The following is a 20659-nucleotide window of genomic DNA, read 5'->3' as shown; positions in this document are numbered from 1 at the left end:
ACAGACTGCTGGTTGCCAGAGTTGGGTGTGCAGAGCTGGGTAAAAAATGAAGGCATTAAGAAGTACAAATGGGTAGTTACAAAACAGCCACAGGAATATAAAGTATAGCGTAGGAAATATAGTCAATAATAATGTAATAACTGCACAATACCAGGCAGGTACTAGAAATATTAGGGGGATCACTTGTAAAGATAGGATTATCTAACCATTATGCTGTATACCTGAAACTAAAACAAAATAACCTTGAATGTAAACTACAATTGAAAAATAAAATACTATAAAAAGAAAGTGGGCAAATCCTATAGAAACCCTAGACTTTCAGTCCCTGTGGGGAAACTTGAGCTTCGAGTACAGTGTCGTTTGAAATACAGTCGTGCGAAGATAAAGAAAAGGGATGGCTGACTTAGGCAGCAGAACTAAAAAAGAAATGACCCGCATATTCTAATAAGCTATTTATTTGTACACTTATCTGCTTTTCTACAAAAATGTTCTAAGTGCTGATTTTGCTAGAGGACGTTTATCCATCTACGATAGTCAATGTAAACTTATTCTCACATGGTAGACTTGTAAATACTTCTTTCACACTCTCTTGAAATGTGTACTAATGTGATTCCTGAATTTATCTACATGATAATTCAGGTATCATTTAGTGAATATCATTTTGGTTGCGAGTTCCCATTAAGATCTCTGCTAGAAAGGCAATTCAGGCAAAGGCAGCTTTTCTAACAAATGGTGCTGATGCAGTCAGATATCCTTATACAAAAGTAAAAGAAGAAACCTTCAAACTGCACCTCATCCCATACGTGAAATTAACTAAAATCAAATTACATACTTAAATGTGGAACTGCTAATGATAACATTTTGAGAGGTAACCAAAGTAAAAAACCTTTGTGCCTTTTGGTTAGGCAAACTTTTTCAATGTAATCTATAAAAGTTAAATTGATATTTTGGACCTCATCATAATTTAAAACTTCTGTTCTTCAGAAAACAATTTTAGAAAAACGAATAGATAAGCCACAGATTGAAAGAAAATAATTGCAAAATATATATCTGATAAAGGACATGTACCTAGAATATATAAGGAACTCTCAAAATTCAACAATAAGAACACAGCCCAATTTAAAAATGGACAAAAGATTTAACAGCCACTGTAGTAAAGAAAATACAAGAATAGCAAATAAGGCAATGAAAAGGTGTTCAACATGATTAATCATTAGGAAAATAGACATTAAAGAACAATGAGCTACTACTATACACCAATTAGAGTGGCTAAAATTGAAAAGACTGGCCACACTATGTTTTTGGAAAGGATATGGAAGAACCAGAACTTTCATGCACTACTGATGGTAAAACTATTTCAGAAAAAAACAGTTTTTTTAATAGTTAAAAACTATAACCACCATATGATTCAACCACTCCACTACCAGGTATTTTCCCAAAATTATAGAAAGCATACATCCATTTGTACATGAATATTCATAGCATTTTTTTGTAAGAGCCAAAACCTGGAAACCACTCAAATATCCATTGATAGGTGAAAGGCCGAACAAACTACGGTATTTCCAGACAAAGGCATGCTACTCAATAATAAAAAGGAATGAACCATTAATGCACATAACATGGATAGAACTCAAAACAATCATGCTGACTGAGAGAATCCAGACAAGAAAAGAGTGTCCATTGTATGGTTCCATTTCTACAAACTCTAGAAAAGACAAACCGATCAATAGTAACAAAAATTTCACCAGTGGCTTCCTGGTGAGACAGAGTAAGAAGGGGTGAGGAGAAAGGACTTGAATAGGACAACAGGGAAGATTTGAGAGTGATGGGTATATTTCTTACCTTGGCTGCCATGATAGTCTTACAGCTGTCAACATTGGTCAAAACTTCTCAAACTGTACATCTTCAGGATGGGTAATTTATTGTATATTAGTTATACCTCCATTAAGCTGTTAAAAAATTTTCTCTGGTCTAGGTGATGTCAAACATATATGAAAAGTACTGACCTTACTAGTCCTAAGAATATTAGCCCAAACTAAGGAAATCTGGTTGTGACTGAGCCTGTCTTCATCGCAGAGAAAATGCATGTCCTGAGAAGGAGGGTATCGAATGACACAGTTAAAAGGAACATCTTAGGTAGAAGACAGTCGTGCACTAGAGCTGATAGGATAGACAAGAGGCTCCAAGGAAAAGGACATCTAGTCAAGATACATGGGGATTGCCCCTGTCCTGCCATTGGTAATTATCCTCTGCACCATTTTTTGAATGGCTCAAACTTCAAGGGAACAATTGTCTTTCCCCAATACACAAAGAAATATATTGGCAATATGAAAATCTCTACAAGTGCAGCAAATGACTTCTCTGTTTTAGAATGTGAAATGGGATTTGGTGAATGAAAGTGTGAGTGTTAGAGGAACTTTATCCCTGAGAAGATTCTAACCACCACATGTGGTAGCTCTGCTGTCAGATTGGGGGCACAGGCCCTCCTTTCCTGAAGCAGGAAGGCAAACCTGTCTAAATGATTTACTGAAACTCGGTGGTCAGTGGCTGCCTCTGAAGAGAGTTCTCATCTAACAGGACTCTAAAACTCCTTCACCACCCGTTCCTCCTCCAGCTGAGGCTCCTTCTCCAATTTAATCCCCCTTCAGACTCTTTTAGACAGAGTGCTACACCATATTTTGCTGTTAAATCATGAAAAATGATAGACTCTACCATTTGTAAGAGTCATTGTCAAATTATACTCTCTAATAGGTAATATACCAGTTGAGTCAGTAATTTCAACTATTTGCATGCATTTCAGGTTTGCCAATTACCCTTCCAAGCTGTAAATTGCCTATTTTGAGAGTATAATTTGATTTTTAATGTTTGTCTTAACAGCCTGATTTGTTTTGTCCTTTGATTTGTTTCACATTTTAGTAATTAATTTTAAGCTGACTATGTCTCTCCTAAAAGGAAGGTGGGGATTGAAAACCTTTCAGAGCTACAGCAGTTTGATACTAATATAAATTTCTGTCTAGTGCCATAGACCTAAAGCAAAAGAATGTCAGGCTCCCTCTTCTGCCTTCAGAAAGCGGTCACTACTCCTTTTCCAAGAGATATGCTAGCTCGAGTTTCAAATACACGCTGCTTAACCCTGATTTTAAACACACACCAATAAGTGAAATTGGCCATCATGAGCATATTGAAAACAGAAGTGATATTTTTCAAATCATCAGTCTGGAAATAAAGATAAAAATGTGTTTGGGGTTATGTTAATGTATTTGGCCTCAGATGTCCTCTGGTGTTCATTCCCTATCATTAGTCAGTCTACTGGCAAAAACTGTACGGGGAAGCCAATCTCTCATTTCCAGACACACCTTGTAAAACTTCTTATAATTACTTGGGTAACACAAGCACTTCTGTGTTGTCACAGTTTTTGTTTTTATTTCTTGGGGGTTTTTAGCCATTCAAATAGGTTTGTAGTTCTATCTCCTTGTGGTTTTAATTTGCATTTCCCTAATGGCTAAGAGTGTTGAATATTTTCATGTGCTAATTTGGCAATTGTGTATCTTCTTCAGGGGAAATGCATATTTATATCTTTTGCTCAATGTCCATAGAGATTATACATTCTTATTTTTGCATTCTGAAAGAGAGATATACATATGATTTAGAAGATTTATAGTTTCTTCTAATCTGTTGCTTGTACTTTCTTTTTTCTTTTTCTTTTAATAAAGATTTTATTTATTTATTTTTAGAGAGAAGAAGGGAGGAAGAAAGGGGGAGAAACATCAATGTGCGGTTGCCTCTCATGAGCCCCCTACTGAGGACCTGGCCCACAACCCAGGCATGTGCTCTGACTGGGAATCAAACTGGTGACCCTTTGGTTCGCAGGCCAGTGCTCAATCCACTGAGCCACACCAGCCAGGGCTGTAGCTTGTATTTTTATCTTTTTAACAAGGTCTTTCACAAAGCAAATGTTCATAATTTTGAGAGAATTTAATTTATCACTTTTCCTTTTAAGAACTGTGATTTTCTGTCAAGTTTAAGATTCCTTGTTTAGCCCCAGATCTGAAGATATTCTCCTGTTTTTTGTCTAGAAGTTTTTATAGTTTTGCATTTTACATTTAAATTCATGGTCTATTTTAAGTTCAATGACCGTTTAGATATGAGGTTTAGGTTAAACTTTATTTATTTATATTTTGCCTAGAGATTTTGAATTGCTCCAGCACTATTTGCTAGGAGTCTGTCATTCTTCCATTGAATTGTGCTGTAGCCTGAATGTCTGTGTCCCCTCCCAAAATTCACATGTTGAAACTTAATCTCCAATGTGATGATATTTGCAGGTGAAGCCTTTGGAAGGCAGCTATGCTCACCACTATACCACCAACGCCAGCGCAGGGGAAGCCTTTGGGAAGTGATTAGGTCATATGTGTGGAGGCCTCATGAGTGGCATTAGTGCCTTTATAAAGGACCCCAGAGAGCTTCTTTGTCCCTCTTGCCAAGTGAGGATACGGAGGAAGTTAGCCTCACTAGCCACTGAATCTACTGGTGCCTTGACATTACTCTTCCCAGTCACCAGAGCTCTGAGAAGCAAATGTTTATTACTTAGCTATCCAGTTTCTGATATTTTCATTCTAAGCCCAATGGCCTAAGGCAGAACTTGATTCTGGAGGTGCTGCTATAACAAATGGCCAAAAATGTGGAAGCAGCTTTGAAACTAGGGTAATGGGTGGAGACTGGAAAAGCTTGGAGGTGCATGCTAGAAAAAAACATTTTTTTCCTTTTTGCAAATTAAAATACCTGGACACTTACAGACTATTTTGGTCAGAGCTCAAAAAGAAAAGAAAAAAAGAGAGCTGTAGGAAATGCCCAAATCTTCTTCCAGAATATCTACATGATTGGGAACAGAATTTGATAGAAATATGGAAAGTGAAGCTCATTCTGATTAGGTCTCAGATTAAAATAAAGAGCACATAGCAAACTAGAACAAAGCTGATCCTTCTTATAAAGTAGCAAAGATCTTGACTGTGTTTGTAAGCTAGCATTTTATGGGAGGTAGAACTTGGGAGGAATGAAATTATATAGTTAGCTTGAAGCTATTCCTGAGCAACGTGTTGAAGGTGCAGCTTGGCTCTTCCTGACCCTCGTACAGTAAAACTGAAGAAGAGGGAAATGTTGTAAAGACAGAATTGTTAAGCAAAAAGGAAGCTGACTCAGGATTTGGGGGATTTTCACCCTAACCATATTATAAAAAATAAGTACACTAAGAGTCGGCCAAGAGACTGTGTGATAAGAAGATTAGTAGAAATCGGGTATCTCAACAGAAGCCAGGAGCTATTTTCTGAGACAATAGAAGAATGATCCACAAGGTGATTCAGAAATAATCAGAGTTGCCATTTTCTTCACAGGCCCAGAGGAACTAGCAGGCAGATAGTTTCCGAGGGGCGAATGGGATCCGTGGGGCTGCGGCATCTGCTGCCTGCCCCAGAATAGGCTGTAGCAGGTCTTAGTGCAGTGCACACCATGTTGGCCACCCCTCCAGAAAGCACACACAACAAGCTTTGGCAGCATCCACAAGGCATTGTCCCTACCGGTACATAGAGTTTATGGACATGGGAAGCATGGTCGTCTCCACCTAAGTTTTAAAAGGTGTAGCTATCTAGAACCACAATTATGCGACATCACTGCAGGAGAATCACAGGAGCAGGGTCCCATCAGAGAGCCACCTTGGGGGTGGACACAGGCATAGAGCCACAGTACAGCCACCCTACCCAGCAGTTGGTGGGACACTGCCACCCCAATGGGCGGGGAAGGCAGAGAGCATCAAGGCAAAAAGGATTATCCTCAAGCCTTAAGCCTTAATGTTCCTTGTTATCTTAGGGTTTGAATTTACTTGGGACCTATTATCTATTTGAATTTACTTGGGACCTATTTCTCCTTTCCTACTTCTCTGAATGTCTATTCTATGCCTGTCCCACCATTGTCTTTTGGAAGCACATAATTTTTTGGTTCAATATTTCACAAAACCCAATACTCTGAAAATCCACTGTGCTGGTTTATCTGTATTGTCCACTAAACTCCATGGAAAACAATGTTAAGAAAACAAACCAATAACCCTTGTGTCTTTTGTGACAGGTGAATTTATTATGAAATACTGCAAACTTGTAATACATTCTTTTACAAACTGTGTAACCTCTAAATAGGATGTATAATCTCCCAGCACTTTCACCATTAAAGTCCTCCTAAAAATGAAATCTATTACGGATAATTTCAATGGCCCAATCCAAGTGCCACAGTGATAGCCTCATGTATTTCCTCAAAGACTTTTTATTTAACTCCTGAAGGAAACTAAAGTCTAAATAAAAAGAAAGAATAAAAAACATACCAAAATATTTTATACTGTGCTACTAAAGAAAAAAGACCCCAAATCAGATAATCTGGAAAATGTAATATAGTTTATGTAGATCACACATCATTAATATACATGTTGAAACCTTAATCCCCAAAGTGCTGGTATTTGACCATGCAGCCTCCCGGAGGTGATAAAGTCATGAGGATGGGGCCCTCACAAATAGGATTAGAGCCCTTAAGAACAGCCTCAGAGAAATCCTTTCTGCTTCCTCGATGTGAAGTTACAGTGTAGGAAGTAGGTCCTCAGCAGACACTGAATCTTCAGTGCCATGATTTTGGACTTCCCACCTCCAGAACTATGAGAAATAAATGTTTGCTGTTTATAAGTCACCCAGTCTTAGATAATAATAGATACTGGAGAAATGTTTGTTGAAGTAAACTAAATTCAGAACAGACATAGGAGGGAATCCTAAGAATCTCAAAATGACTAAGTTAGACACAAAATAAACTTCAAAATTTTCCTCATGCCTAAACCAATTTCTCCTTTTCTCTGGTCCCTCCTTCCTACCAAAATATTTTGAGACTGAGACAATTCAGATCAATAAACAAATCATAAACATATAAAATTTTACATTTTCTAATATTGTGAAGAAAATAAACCAAAGCAAATAATTGGCAGTATTATTAGCATGCTTTTTTTCTAAATGTTTTATTATTTCTATATTTAGTAATTTATTAAATTCCAGTATTTTAAGGAAAAAATAGATATGTCATGATTCAACCTACTGATTTTGCAGAAGTCAAGATGCCCCTGATCTTAGCATTCATTAATTATTCAAGCACATTAGTAATTTTATCTATGGGCAGACCCCAGCAAACAAGAATTACCTTCTAAAGTGTAGACTCCTTGTAGTACTGGCTTCCCCCACTTGGTGAGTGCTCTAGGAACCCATCTGTATCAGGTACCAGCTGGTGTTGTTGTGAGAGGCTGCATCTGGCTTCAGTGAATGTTTTTGAAGATGCTTTCAACATGTTTGCCCATTTCATGATGGGTGATTTCTGAGTGCCTCTGCCCCACCCCATGCTGAGTGTTTGGCAATTTTTGACCAAAAATGGCATGACCTCTATGTCCCACCCTTTGTATTCAATCCACCAGATTTGACCTTGAGTAACTTTTTGTTGTTTTCACAGATGAAGAAAGCCCTTAAAGGGAAACATTTTGCTGATGTGAAAGAAGTAAAACAAAAAACAACAGAAGCACTAAATGACATCAAAATCTATGATTTAAAAAGTGTTTTGAGCCTGGTTGGTGTGGCTCAGTCGGCTGAGTGCTGGCCTGCAAATCAAAGGATTGCTGGCTCGATTCCCAGTCAGGGCACATGCCTGGGTTCCAGGCCAGGTCCTCAGCAGGGGGTGTGTGAGAGGCAACCACATTGATGCTTCTCTCCCTCTCTTTCTCCCTCCCTTCCCATGTGTTTAAAAATAAATAAATGAAATTTTTAAAAAAAATATTGTTTTGAGCAGTGGAAAAAATATCTTGATAGGTGTATTGCCTCAAATGGAGTGTACTTTGAAGTTTAAACATGTAAGAATAAGTACACAATTCTTTATAAGTAAACCCTAGTTTTTTGGGTCCCCCCTCATATATGGCCTTGTGGACTGGTAATACTTGGATTTATTAATAATAAAAATATAATACTTTAGTTTAGGTATTTATTTTACCTTGTATTTTCTACGTATGAGGAGAAAAACTTGTCTTTTATTTTCTGAGTGGGTTTATTTTAATAATTTTATTGCCATTTTCTTAGATAAAGAGACTTCAATTCAGATATTATACTGAGTTCATCTTTCCCTAGTAAAAAAATGAATCATGTAGCAAATTCCACCTCAGACTTTTATGCTTATTTATATATGCATCACTACAAGATGAGAAAGCCTATCAGCCCTCACTTTTTCTTCCTAAACAGGAAGCAAAAATAAACACTAGGATGCTCATTTCTGATTGAAAATTTGGGTTTTTGAGCTGTCTTCCTGCCTCAACCCTCACCCTCCAAAATAGATCATGCCTGACATCAGACCTTTGCTCCTGAGTCTTTTCCCACCTCATTCACCTGACAGCCTTCTCCACAACAGACATCTTATCAGACGTGACTGATTGCTGTAATCTGTACTCTGGGCAGCCATTAAGCAAATTACCTGAATCATTGCAAGGATTAGTCTCATTAACACATGATTAGCATCAAATTAAAATAATGAGTGTTTAACTTCTGATGTCTTCCAGTTGTTTGAACAGCTTGATCAGCCACACCAGGCTGGCAGGGAGGTGGGGGTATCAAAGAGCCACAGGAAAAAAGGGAGGCTGAACTATGGAAGACATAGTACAGCTAGCCAGCAGAATGTATTGAAATGGGACTCAAACCGTTTGGTTGAAAGGTTTCTTCCAACCAGCAAAGACACTAAGTGCAAACAAAGGTGTCTCTCTCTCTCTCTCTCTCATTGGCAGTGCCGGTCATTAACCTGGAGCAAGGCTTTACCTGCTAATGGTGCACCAGCGTACCCCTTCCATGTGCTGGATGTTATTTCAATAGGGATTGTCTTACCCCAAAAAGCATAAAATGCAACTTTTCTTCCTTTCTCAAATTTTTTTAGACTTAAGAATAAGACCCTAACATATTGGGATAGTGGTAGACTGCAGATCTGAGCATAGTTCCCACATTTTTTCCTTGCAAATGACTACCCAAATATCAAAACAATGGAAAGTTTGTGTCATTTCTGAAAACTATGAAGACCGTGAGTCACATGCAAAAAATTGAAAGAATCTCTGACAGCTAACACTCACATTGAAGATTCGTTGGAGTCCTAGAAGACCAACAGTCAATTTTCCTACCTATAGAACAGCAGCATTTGAGGAAATTTGGTGGACAGAGTACAGTGGCCTTCAACTCCAAGACTGATGCCAACTTATTTGTCAGGTAGATGAGCAAGACAACCAGAGAGCCTTCATGTTCATCAGGATTCCAGCATGAGCAGGTAAGTGATATAAGCAAAGAGCTACTGTGATGAATTCCTTTACTGTTCTCATTTTAAAAAGAAAGTAGTGTTAGAAGCACAAAATTTGAAAGGAACTGAAGGAATACAGACTATATCACCCCAAACCATGCCTCTTGGACATAAAAATTATTTTGAGCTGAAGGCAATTAAGAACAGGAAATGCAGAAAAAAGCTCCCTCTACCCTCACCCTTTTCTGCCTAAACACAGAAAATAAATGTTCCTTTACTGGAAAGGACTTGACTCATAGTCCAAAGATAACACCAGAGAAATATAAAAAACAAACAAACAACAACAAAAAAACCTTAGTTCATTCATTTCCTTCCATATATTCACCTTCCCAAAGTTTGTCACTCTTAAAAACCTAAAACCACTCTTTCCCTTTCTGTCATTTTTCTACAAATTTCTTCTTTGTTGAAACATCTGTATAAGCCAGAGTTCTAAGCCATCTCTTTGAGTTACAACTCTGGGTACTTCCCTGTGTTCCATACATGATATTCACTAGTGAACTTGTTTTTCTCTTGTTAATTTGGATCTAGTCAGAACCCTAAGAAAAGTTGAAGGAAACATTCCTCCCTTACACAGCAGTCTAACATTGGGAAAAAAGTGTAAAGATTAAAATTACTACTGCTAATATAAACACAGTTGTGTATACATATCTCAGTCATATGGCCTCATTATTCATGAATCATAAAGAGACAAAAAAAGAATTTTGATAAGAACTTTTCTTTCCAGAATTAAATTCTAGAAAAAAAATGCTATGGAGTTGTAAAGGAGAAAAATTTAAGGCATATGCCCCCCAAAAGTTGTTTTCATATATGCCAGACTCATAGGAAATGTCACCCAAAATTATGTGAAAAATAGTTATTTAATTATATACTAAGTTAACTAAGGTATAAATATAAAAACTTAGGAAATAAAGTTGTACTTATAAATTCTAAACATAGTGCTTACAAGATTAAAAGACATAATATTGAACTAATAATTAACAATAAACTGAGATCATATTAGCAAAACTACAATCTGAGAGAAAAATACAGGTAAGAAAAAAATAGAAAAAATGTGCTAACTGTATCATCTGAGTTGGAGTGGTATGAATGGCAATAAGTACTGTTTATTCATTGATGATAGAAAGATAAATTCAAGGAACATTAAAAACACTCAGAATTTAGAAAATCATGCTTTCTGTGCATGCTTTCCAAGTATCTAAAGGAAAAATTAAATACAGTCTATACAATAGACAGTAAGTGAAAAAGAAACAGATAAGCATAATAAAAAATCTCTGACATGATAAAGAGAAAATAATAACACCAACTACTATAGTTAGTATCAAAAGGTTTAGTGGGTCAATTAAAACTAAAGACATTCAAATTGAAGGGTTTTCCTGAGTTTTCATTGAACAGAAAACCAAAATATAAGCAGCAAACAAGTACTAACAAAAAGTTTTTAAATGAAAAAATTACATAAATTCAAAAATATATTGTATCATATATATAATATAAATGTTTACATGACACACAACAATAAAAATGAGAGGAGTATTTATGTCAGAAGAATGGCACCATGCAGAGAATACCGAGTGAAGATCATACCAGCCACAGATATCCCAAAGCAAAATCCAGCAAGAACCATGACACAGCACATGGAATGGTCACTTCCCATTCCTCATAGCAAATACCACATTGGTACATACACAGGTTAGGTGTTCCTACACCATAGAAATGCAGAAGGAAAAAAAGTTCACGAGCAGGAGGAAATCTCTAATAGATTCAACTTTGAATTAACTGAATTTTCAAGTAACAAAGTCTCTCATGAAAGAGATAAAAAAATTAACTTAAAATAAGTACATTATCTGTCATTGACAAAATAAATTTAGTTTACTCTGTTACCTTCACCACACCATATCAGAAATGGGCAAATCAAATCCAGTTATAAAAAATGAGAAAAATATAATCCCAGCAGTGAAATTGCCAGGTCAAAAGAAAAATACATTTCTACACTCCAATGATTGTAAATACTGTAGTTAAACATGTAGAATATAATATTCTAAATGCAGAATCTAAATAGCATTGTAGAATGCTATTTCATATGCTGAAATTGACAAGATTCAATGAAACCAGGAAAGAATAATTACCAAGGATCAGTAAGCCAATAACAGATTCTGGAGCCTACACACTGCTGGAGACAATCAAATTCCAGCAAGCCAGATAGGAAAAGCCTGTTGACCACTACAGGCCTTTGGTTGTCCTCACAGAAAGACCATGCCTATACTATGGCTAATCTAGCTGTATAGTATCCCACATGTTCAAGGGCTTAAAAAATAATCTGTGTACAGATGAGGACTTTCAATAGGAAAACAGAACATTAAAAAGAAAAAAATAGGAATTGTGGAATTACAAATATAAATATTTGAAATGAAAATGCACTGGTTGGTTTTAGCAGCATATTAGACACTGCAGAAAATAAAAGCAATAAACCTGTAGACAAGATATCAGAAATCATGCAAACTGAAATACAGAAAGAGAAATATCCTGAAAAAATAGCAGCCTAGTAATCTGTGTGGAGACAAGAAACATTTTAACATATGTGTAATTACCATTCCACAAAAACATATGAAAGAAATTGGGGCATAAAAATTACTTAAGGGAGCCCTGGCTGGCATAGCTCAGTGGATTGAGTGCAGGCTGTGAACCAAAGGGTCGCAGGTTTGATTCCCAGTCAGGGCACATACCTGGGTTGCAGTCCAGGTCCCCAGTGGGGGCCATGTGAAAGGCAACCACACATTGATGTTTCTCTCTCTCGCTTTCTCCCTCCATTCCCCTCTCTAAAAATAAATAAATAAATAAATCTTCAAAAAATGTTGTATTAAAAAAAAGAAATCATTTGTAAAAAAAATTACTTCAAGGAAAAATGGCCATATAGTCCTAAGATTTGATTATAAAAAATACAAACCACATCTCCAAGAAGCTTAATAAATTATAAGTGGGACAAATAAAAATCACACCAAGAAATAGCATAATCAAAGTGATAATAAAATATAGAGAAAGTGTTAAAAGCAATCAGAATTTCTTACATAAGAACCTATCCTTTATTTAGAGAATCAAGTAAACTGTGTAAGATAAAGAATTAAGCCTTGAGATTGCTTTGCTTGCCTGTGGGGAATCAGGAAACTACTTAAACAAGATATTTTGAAGAATTAGTATTAACCAAATAAAGATATAATAAAAAGAAATTATATAGAGAAGAAATAGTGAACAAAAGTGTGAAGGTATAAAATAGCAATGGTGAGTATATAGAACAGTATGTATGATAAAATTGCCTACTGTATTTTCTTTCATTGAAGTAGTACTTATTATTTGCCTACTATGTGCCAGACCCTATATTAGGTAGTGAGAACCTAACAGGGAATATGATAAACATGCTCTCTACCCTCTTGAGGCTTACTATTACCTAACTTAGGACGTCTTACTCATTAAGGAATTTTACTTTTCCTGATTAACATTCACAAGATCACTCTTTCGGGTATAAGTTGACATTTGGTAAGTTAGCATAGTGAGGAGTGGATATAATTGTGATCATCATATAAGATTGGGAACATGATTTAATTAGAAAATAGCCTTTGCAACTTTTAAAAATTGGTGTAAGGAAAGTCTTGGCCCTGTGCAAAAAGAAGCATAAGGAAAATTAGGAAGAACTGTGACTTGGTATCACTTTTGTGGAAATCCATTTTTTAAACTTATCTTCAAAATATTATGTAAAATTAACATGTTAGTTAGTTTTATTTATAACTAAATTACCATAAATAATTCTCTATAAGGGCTGAAAAAATCCTATATTGGATAATGTCCTCAGTTGCTGATTATATCTTATTGCCACTATAGAAATACACTACTTCTATAATAACCAACTTGGAAAAATAATGCAATTGTGAACAGTTGGAAACAACTGGGAATTAGAATTGTAGTTATCACTGTTTTTGAGATAAGTGGGAAAATTGACATTCTATTAATGTGTATTTGCAGTCATCTTGATATGCATGAATCAATGCATTTACTCATCTTAAATCTGGTTAATGCTTGTGAGTTTTAGTTTCAAAATAGGTCCTGTTATAGCACGTTATATAGCTTTTATTTATAACAACTATATCATATCAAACATGCCCTTAGGGTTTTGTGTGATTCAATCAACTGTCGTCCTGAATCAGATTTGAATGCTAAATGACAGTCAGAGATGGAAGGAATAGTTGCATGTGAATAGTGATATACATGTTAATACAGATACCTTAGATAAAATGCCTATATCAGACTACAAACACATCACTATTAAAAGTTAAATTGACTTTAGTCTTAAACTGAGTTAGTGAAAAGGAACACCATTTCTGTTATGGAACAGACCTGGGAGGGTGAACGATATACTATTACCAAAAGGACCCCCCTTTTTTCCTGGGGGTGCCCCTCGAGTAGTAGGTTCACTTTGCCCTCCACCAGAGAAAAGACGTCTCTCAATACCAGAGACTGGTGAAAAGAAAAGGAATTATTTATTTAAGTGTTATACAGGCTTAGAGTAATGACTTAATGTCTTCATTAAAACACCAAAGTCCTTTAGAATACTCACAAATGCACACAGCCCTTCCTTCTCCTCTTTGCCCAGTCTGGAGTACCGTATCTCAGGAAAAGAAGTGAACGTCCATGATACAGATTCCTGACACCATCAGCTGTGTCGCCACCACAATCTCCAGTTAATCCAAAGCCATGTGGCACCTTCCCATGGCCCACCAGCAAGACTCCCTTCACCCTTCTTCCAGTCAAAGTCTCTCCTACTTCCTAAGCCAGGTGGCAAAAGGGAGAAACCCAAAGCTGCATGGTCCCAACCTCTGCCCAAGCCAGGTGGTGATTTCTATCATGGCTGCCAAGTCTGGGTTTCAATCCCTGCTCCAGTCTTCTTCTGCAGCCCCATTTCCCACTCCTCCCACAATTAATTACACCTGCCAGCATTCCTGTATCCTTCTAGCTTTACTGGGCTGCCATAATAAGTCTGGGTGGGCGTGGCCCCATGGCATGGAGCCAATCATCTCCAAGCTCTCACACAGGCTCTGTAACCAAGAGGAGTTGCTTTCCAGTTACATTTTGGGTGGAAGTCACTTCCATCCCCCTGGCTCAAAGCATTGCCACAGCTGTTTAACATATCTACATAACCAGTTAAAAGTTTATAGATATGTTAAATGACCATGCCAGAAGTTAGTTGCAAAGCTGTTGCTATGCAAAACAGCTCTCAATGGCCCTGCTCCATGTGTCCCATCCCCCAGCTCAGACTGATGGGGGTAAGGACATCATATATATTTTTTCTCTAATATTTCCTGGGAACCCTGAGTTCTGGATCCCATTACAAACCCCCATTTGGGCCCCTACTTGGCTGTACCCTGTTATATTTCTAAAAGTCACAAATGATTTTGTAAAAGTGAAAAATTTCTCCTCGTCTCAATCTAAAGAAAGCATTAATTAAGACACAGATACATGGATACTTTAAGCCATAGAACAGTAAGCCTCATAGCATAAAAGGATAAAGGCCTTTAACTATGATGGCATTTATAGCAAATGACTGCAATAAGCAGGGAGAATTGCTGGGTATGCTTCCATAACGAATATCCATGGTGTGGAAGATACCAAAACTACAGTGCTAAGTTCTTTTCACCTCTTGAGTTTTGATGTCTTCCCTGTCTGGAAGAGTACCTGCTGCACAGTCCAGGGAGCTGTGTCTGAGAAAGAAATGAGAGTTTGTCATCGGTCCACCCCCTGTCTTACCCATTTCAGCATAGACTCTCACATCATTTGCTTTATCAGTTCTTCATCTTCTCTTCATTATCTCTTTGGAATACAGATGTCATATGTCAGGTGCCTGATATTGAATTTCAACCTGAAAGAAATTTCAGTGTTTATCAGACTAGTAGGTAAATGAGATTTTGGAAGTTGAGTTAAAGAAGGGATGTGCTGTCATTACATGTATTGCAATCTGGAGTTACTTATAGACAGGGCTTTCATTATTATTATTGTCCTGATTTACTGTCTCTGTAGAAGTATATTACTGTATTTACCACCTACAGGAAGGTGCCCTTGCTGACTAGAAAACTACAGAAATATTGCATAAAAATCATTTCCCCAAATATCTGAAAGCACATGTAAAATATTGATTGCTTTGAAGAATTCTTTAGAGTGTTGAGATGAGGCCAATATGAGTCAACGTGAAAGTTGCTCAAAAGGGCTCAGGAGGCTAAGGGCTCAACCTTAGGTTGGTTGTGAGGCACAAATGGGCTGTAACTGGTTAACCATCGCTCAAACAACTGGGCACTGTTAAAGGAAATCAATATAGATGCATCTCTTTAATGTGAAGGTCACCTACTGTCTCATAATAAAGATCAATATTATCCTTATCTAAACAGTGGTAAAACAGATGTTTTTTCCAAGAATCTCTTCCAAACTGGGGATTGGTAACAGAGGTAGAGGAAAGAAATCTGAAAATGATGTTAATAGCATACCAATTTTACAGATGGAGAAACCAAGGCAACTTCCTCTATAAAATTTAAGAGTTAGTTTGGAGATAATTTAATACATGCTTTTTGTTTGGCTAAATGAAAAGATTGAAAACCAGAGAAGTTCAGTATTTAGTATTAAGACATGCTAAATAAACGAAAATTAAATTAATCAAAAACTCTTAGATTAATAATAGCCTTTGGCAATTTTATTAAATTTCACATGATTACCTAATGTATTCTGAATATTTCAACCTTTTTATGGGATTCTTTACTAGCTTGGAGTCATTTTCTTCAACACTGAAAATATGGTTTCATCAATTATATTTTGTGACCAATTACAAATGCTCACAAATCAAAAAGGCAATATTTTAATTCCAGAACCAAGTCTCAGTCAGTTCAGTAGGACACATGTATCTATTGAAAACCCCTGACAATTTAAAACACCGTGTCTGTGCTTCATTACATTTAGTCTAGAATTTTCCTAAATTCTGGTTGTGATTAAGGCAGCATGTAGAAGGGCATCTGGAGCGTTATTTCAGCAATGAAGAACATGGTACTTTTTCTCCACTAATTCAGTTTTTAATGTTACATCAAAAGAAGTTCTAATTATGAGTAGAAGGATGATTCAGTAAGTAACTACACTACAGATTTTTTATTCTGTTTTGACACGAATTCCTCTGTTACCATAGAGGAAAGCAAGCAATGCCCAATGGAGCATGGTCTTTCCCCTTTTATTCATATCTCAATTGTATCTGCCAGCCGTGCTGACTTGGGGCAATGATTCCAGAAGCTACATGAAAGGCACCAGCTTTTTCCACAAAAGGAGGGAACCAATTACATGCTTTGCCTTCTTTTTTTCCCCCTTCACTGACAGATAGAAAACTGCTTCATTCAAATTCCATGCCCTATTTTTTTGAAATTTTTATTTTCCACCACTTGCTTCCATCTGTTTCTCAAGCCACGGGAGTATATCAGAACTGGAACAAAAATTATATCCATTTTCAGAGGTGTCTTTCTATTTGTCAGGAGCTAAAGAACTTTTGTTGTGAAGTACGCATTTATTGATGAAAATTTTACTTTAAACATCTGCTCTACAAACACACATGCTATCCTCATGCCTCAAATTTTGAGGCTAGGCCTTGGGAACAGAAAGAAATTTGCTGAACAGTAGCCTACAAGGAGGATTGGCGGGGGGAAATTAATTAATTTTAAAAGGAATAAAAAAGTTGGAGAAGCTTAGTTTCTGGCATTTGATGTTTTTACATAATTTGTACATGATTGAGCCCAGATGTTAAGTTACAATAGTCTAAGTCCTAAGTGCTAATATCACTTGGGCTATTAAATATCCAATTTCCATTTTTTAAAAATATGTAAATCTGGTACATATTGGTAATATGACCTATAATTAATTTGAATACCTTACACTTATTGCTACCAAACTTATAATAATTCAGTATGACTTATTAACTAGAATTCTACTTATTTGAAAAAGAGTGTTTATCACAGCAATGTTCTTAGCAGCATTTCACAATAGTCAAAAAATAGAAATAGCTCAAATGTCTGTTGATGGATGAATGGATAGACAAAGTGTACTATGTACAAAATAATGGCAAATATTGTCTTACATGAATTCTTGGCCCATGCTCAATATAGATGGACCTTGAAGACATCACACTAAGTAAAATAAGGCAGGCACCAAAAAATAAATATAGTATTTATATATTTAGTACTCATATTAGGTGCTTATGATAGTCAAACCCACAGAGGCTGAAAGTAGAATGGCAGTTTCCAGGGGCTTGGCTGGCAGTAAAAATGAGAAGATATCGTTAAATGGGAACAGCATTCCAGTTTGGGAAAATGAACAGGTTCTGGAGATGGACCGTGGTGATCGTTGCAAAGCAGTGTGAATGCACTGAATGCCACTGAGCTGTACACTTAAAAATGGTTACAGTGGTAAATTTTATGTTCTGTATATTGTTTCACAATTTTTAAAAAATGTGTTTTAAAACTTAGTGATTCTAATAATAACAGCCATGAGTACACATCACTCTTCAGCAAGGTAGATGACAAATCGTCTTTGCTTTACAGATGTGGGAAATGAAATACAGGATAAACTCCATAAAATGTCAGAGGACATCAGAGTCCAAGTTAGAACGCTGCTCTCTGATTCTTTTTTTCCTTGCCAGCATAAGAAATTACACTCATCACATAAAACGTAAGCTTCATCTTTTGTGAAATTGAAGTGCGATGTTTGTTCTTTCATGACTCTTCCTTTCGGGCCACAGCTCTAGCTCCAAGGGCCAGTTTTCTTTACTTTGTGTGTGAAGTCAGAGACGGAGTCCCTTCTAATCTCTTCCCCACGCTCAGCTAAGTATCCTGAAAATCCATTCATTCAGGCATATCCTCTCCAACACGGGGATAAACTCTGGTTTCTTCCTGGGCTCACCCAGTCTCACCTATTTATTTCTCAACCTTCAAATTGCTCTAAGCTTCTTGGTTCAATTACGAATGATGACATAATACACTTATTCCTTTCAGAAAAATGCATCCTTTTTCTAGAGTTCCCAACACTTTGATCTAGAGTCAATTATTTTAAGGATTCCCTTCTTTGACCCAATTCTTTTTAGGTGAAACTTTTAGTGCTTAAGTAACAATTGGCATCACCTTTCAGATATATTACTTTCAACTCCACCAAACTGTAGGCTCAAAGTGGAGTTTACACACTGATTTCTTCCTTAGTCTTCAATGATTTGGGGGGGTAGTTCAGTCAGTATTATGACGGTGGACCCATAATGGTGAAGGAGACTCACGTTGGGCAATATGGAAGCTGCTCTGCCTTTTAGAATCCTACAGTTATGAGACAGCGCACATGCATTAGAAGTTAAATGAGAACTATCATAAAAAGGATGCAAATAGTGTGTCACTAGCTATCAGAAGGGAGATTTTTTTTATATTATAAGTGCAGAAAACTTTGTGGAATAGGTGATTCTTAGACACCCTATTATCTCAAAAGGACACTGTGATTTATACACACTGAACTGAAGTACTTGTGTTAGTACATTCGAGCTACTATAACAAAATACCATAAACTGAATGGCTTATAAACAACAAACATTTATTTCTCATAATTCTGCAGGCTAGGAAGTTCAAGATTGAGGTGCTAGCAAATTCAGGGCTTAGTTAAGAGTCTGCTTCCTGGTTCATAGGCAGCTATCTTCTGCCAGAGTCCTCACACGGAAGAAGAGGACAAGGGAGCTCTCAGGGGTCTCTAGTCAAGGACACCAATCCCATGGCTGAGGACACTGCCTCATGAATGATCACCTTCCTCAGACTCCATCTCTTAATACCACCACACTGGGATTCGGTTACAACATAAATTTGGGGGAGACACCAACTGTCGGTCACTTAATAGCAGTACTTGATGTGAAAATACTTTTGCAAAATTAAATATCCTTTTCTTTTTAAATATATTTTTATATATTTAAGCAATTAAATATTGATAATTATTAAAGAAAAATATTTTTGTTTTATTTCAGTTTTAGAGTTTCAGATGGTTTTTAACATTTACTTACTTATTTTCAATACACAGCTTTTACTTCATCTTTAAAATATCACAAATAAGTCTGAGGAATCATTCAGCATCTTGCTGTTTCTATAGCAGGACGACTTGGATTTTTTCATCTGCCTGCTGAACTGCTCCTTTTTCAGAAACATAGACACCATCCAAAAGTGTCTGATGTCCTTGTTCTTAACTCTCATGGCTTGCTGAGTCAAAGCTGCTGAATATGATACAAGTTCAATGTTTTTTCCTTCAAGAATCAACACAGCTTTTTGGGCTTGAAATATTCAACAAACAACACCTAACCTCTCTTGAACCCTGCAGATATATTTTTTGCCCCCAAAATTTCTGATTTCAACAAGAGAACCATCCACCTGATTAACGACGCTGATGGGGAAGTGAGTGTCCACAGACCTCGAGTTGTAATGGAAGCCCAAGTAACCCATTTCACCAAGCTCTGTGTGTGGCTGTGGATGGTGCGAATGGTGGCCAGTTCTTTTCTGTCTCCTCACTTGTCATCCCACAGCCTCTGCTTTTTCTTTCCAAGGAGACTGAATCCCACACTGATGAGATTAAAGTCCCTCACAGGGTGCCTTTTGGGTCCCTCACAATAACTTTGTGTCTTTTCAGAGTGATGTGGACTGCTGACATTGTCTGGAATGTTGACAGTCTGTCTGCTGAGCTTGTTCATCCTCGCAGTAGATGCAGCAGAGAGAGCTAGAGTTTCAGGTGATATTTAAATAAAACATTTAACAGGAAAATTATATATGTCTATGTGAAAATAAAATAGTAAACATGGCAACAACTAACACCTAGCTTTGCTACTATAGTTTTTAATAAGTAGAGGATCATATACCATATTTAACTGTGTGTACATGCACATATATATTTGCCTATATTATTAAATACACAAATGGAAATCCACTGTACAGTGTTCCAAAGTTTATTTTATTTAACTTAACATTTAGAGACAATTTTTATTGATACATACAGTCCACACCATCATTTTAAGGTCTACATAATATTCACTGTATGAATGTGCCACAATTTGAATTATCTTGAACGTGTAACTTATCCAGGGTCTTTCTATATTTAAATTACTAAGGCCCTATACATGTACCTTTCTGCATGTGTGTCAAATATCTGTAGGCTGAATTTCTAAAAATAGAACCGTTGGATCATAGGATATGTA

The 20659-nt window shown here is 36.6% G+C and overlaps 1 pseudogene; it reads right to left on the bottom strand.

The window, feature by feature from the left end:
* Window positions 1-19560: 19560 nt before the first annotated feature.
* On the bottom strand, window positions 19561-20158 carry LOC118990433 (60S ribosomal protein L9-like; annotated as a pseudogene).
* Window positions 20159-20659: the final 501 nt, after the last annotated feature.

This window comes from Sturnira hondurensis, unplaced genomic scaffold (genome assembly GCF_014824575.4).
Source record: "Sturnira hondurensis isolate 20B ecotype Veracruz unplaced genomic scaffold, ASM1482457v3 Scaffold0007036, whole genome shotgun sequence".
NCBI lineage: Eukaryota > Metazoa > Chordata > Mammalia > Chiroptera > Phyllostomidae > Sturnira > Sturnira hondurensis.
The sequence above is the reverse complement of the archived record's forward strand: the minus strand, read 5'-3'. Positions and strand labels throughout refer to the sequence as shown.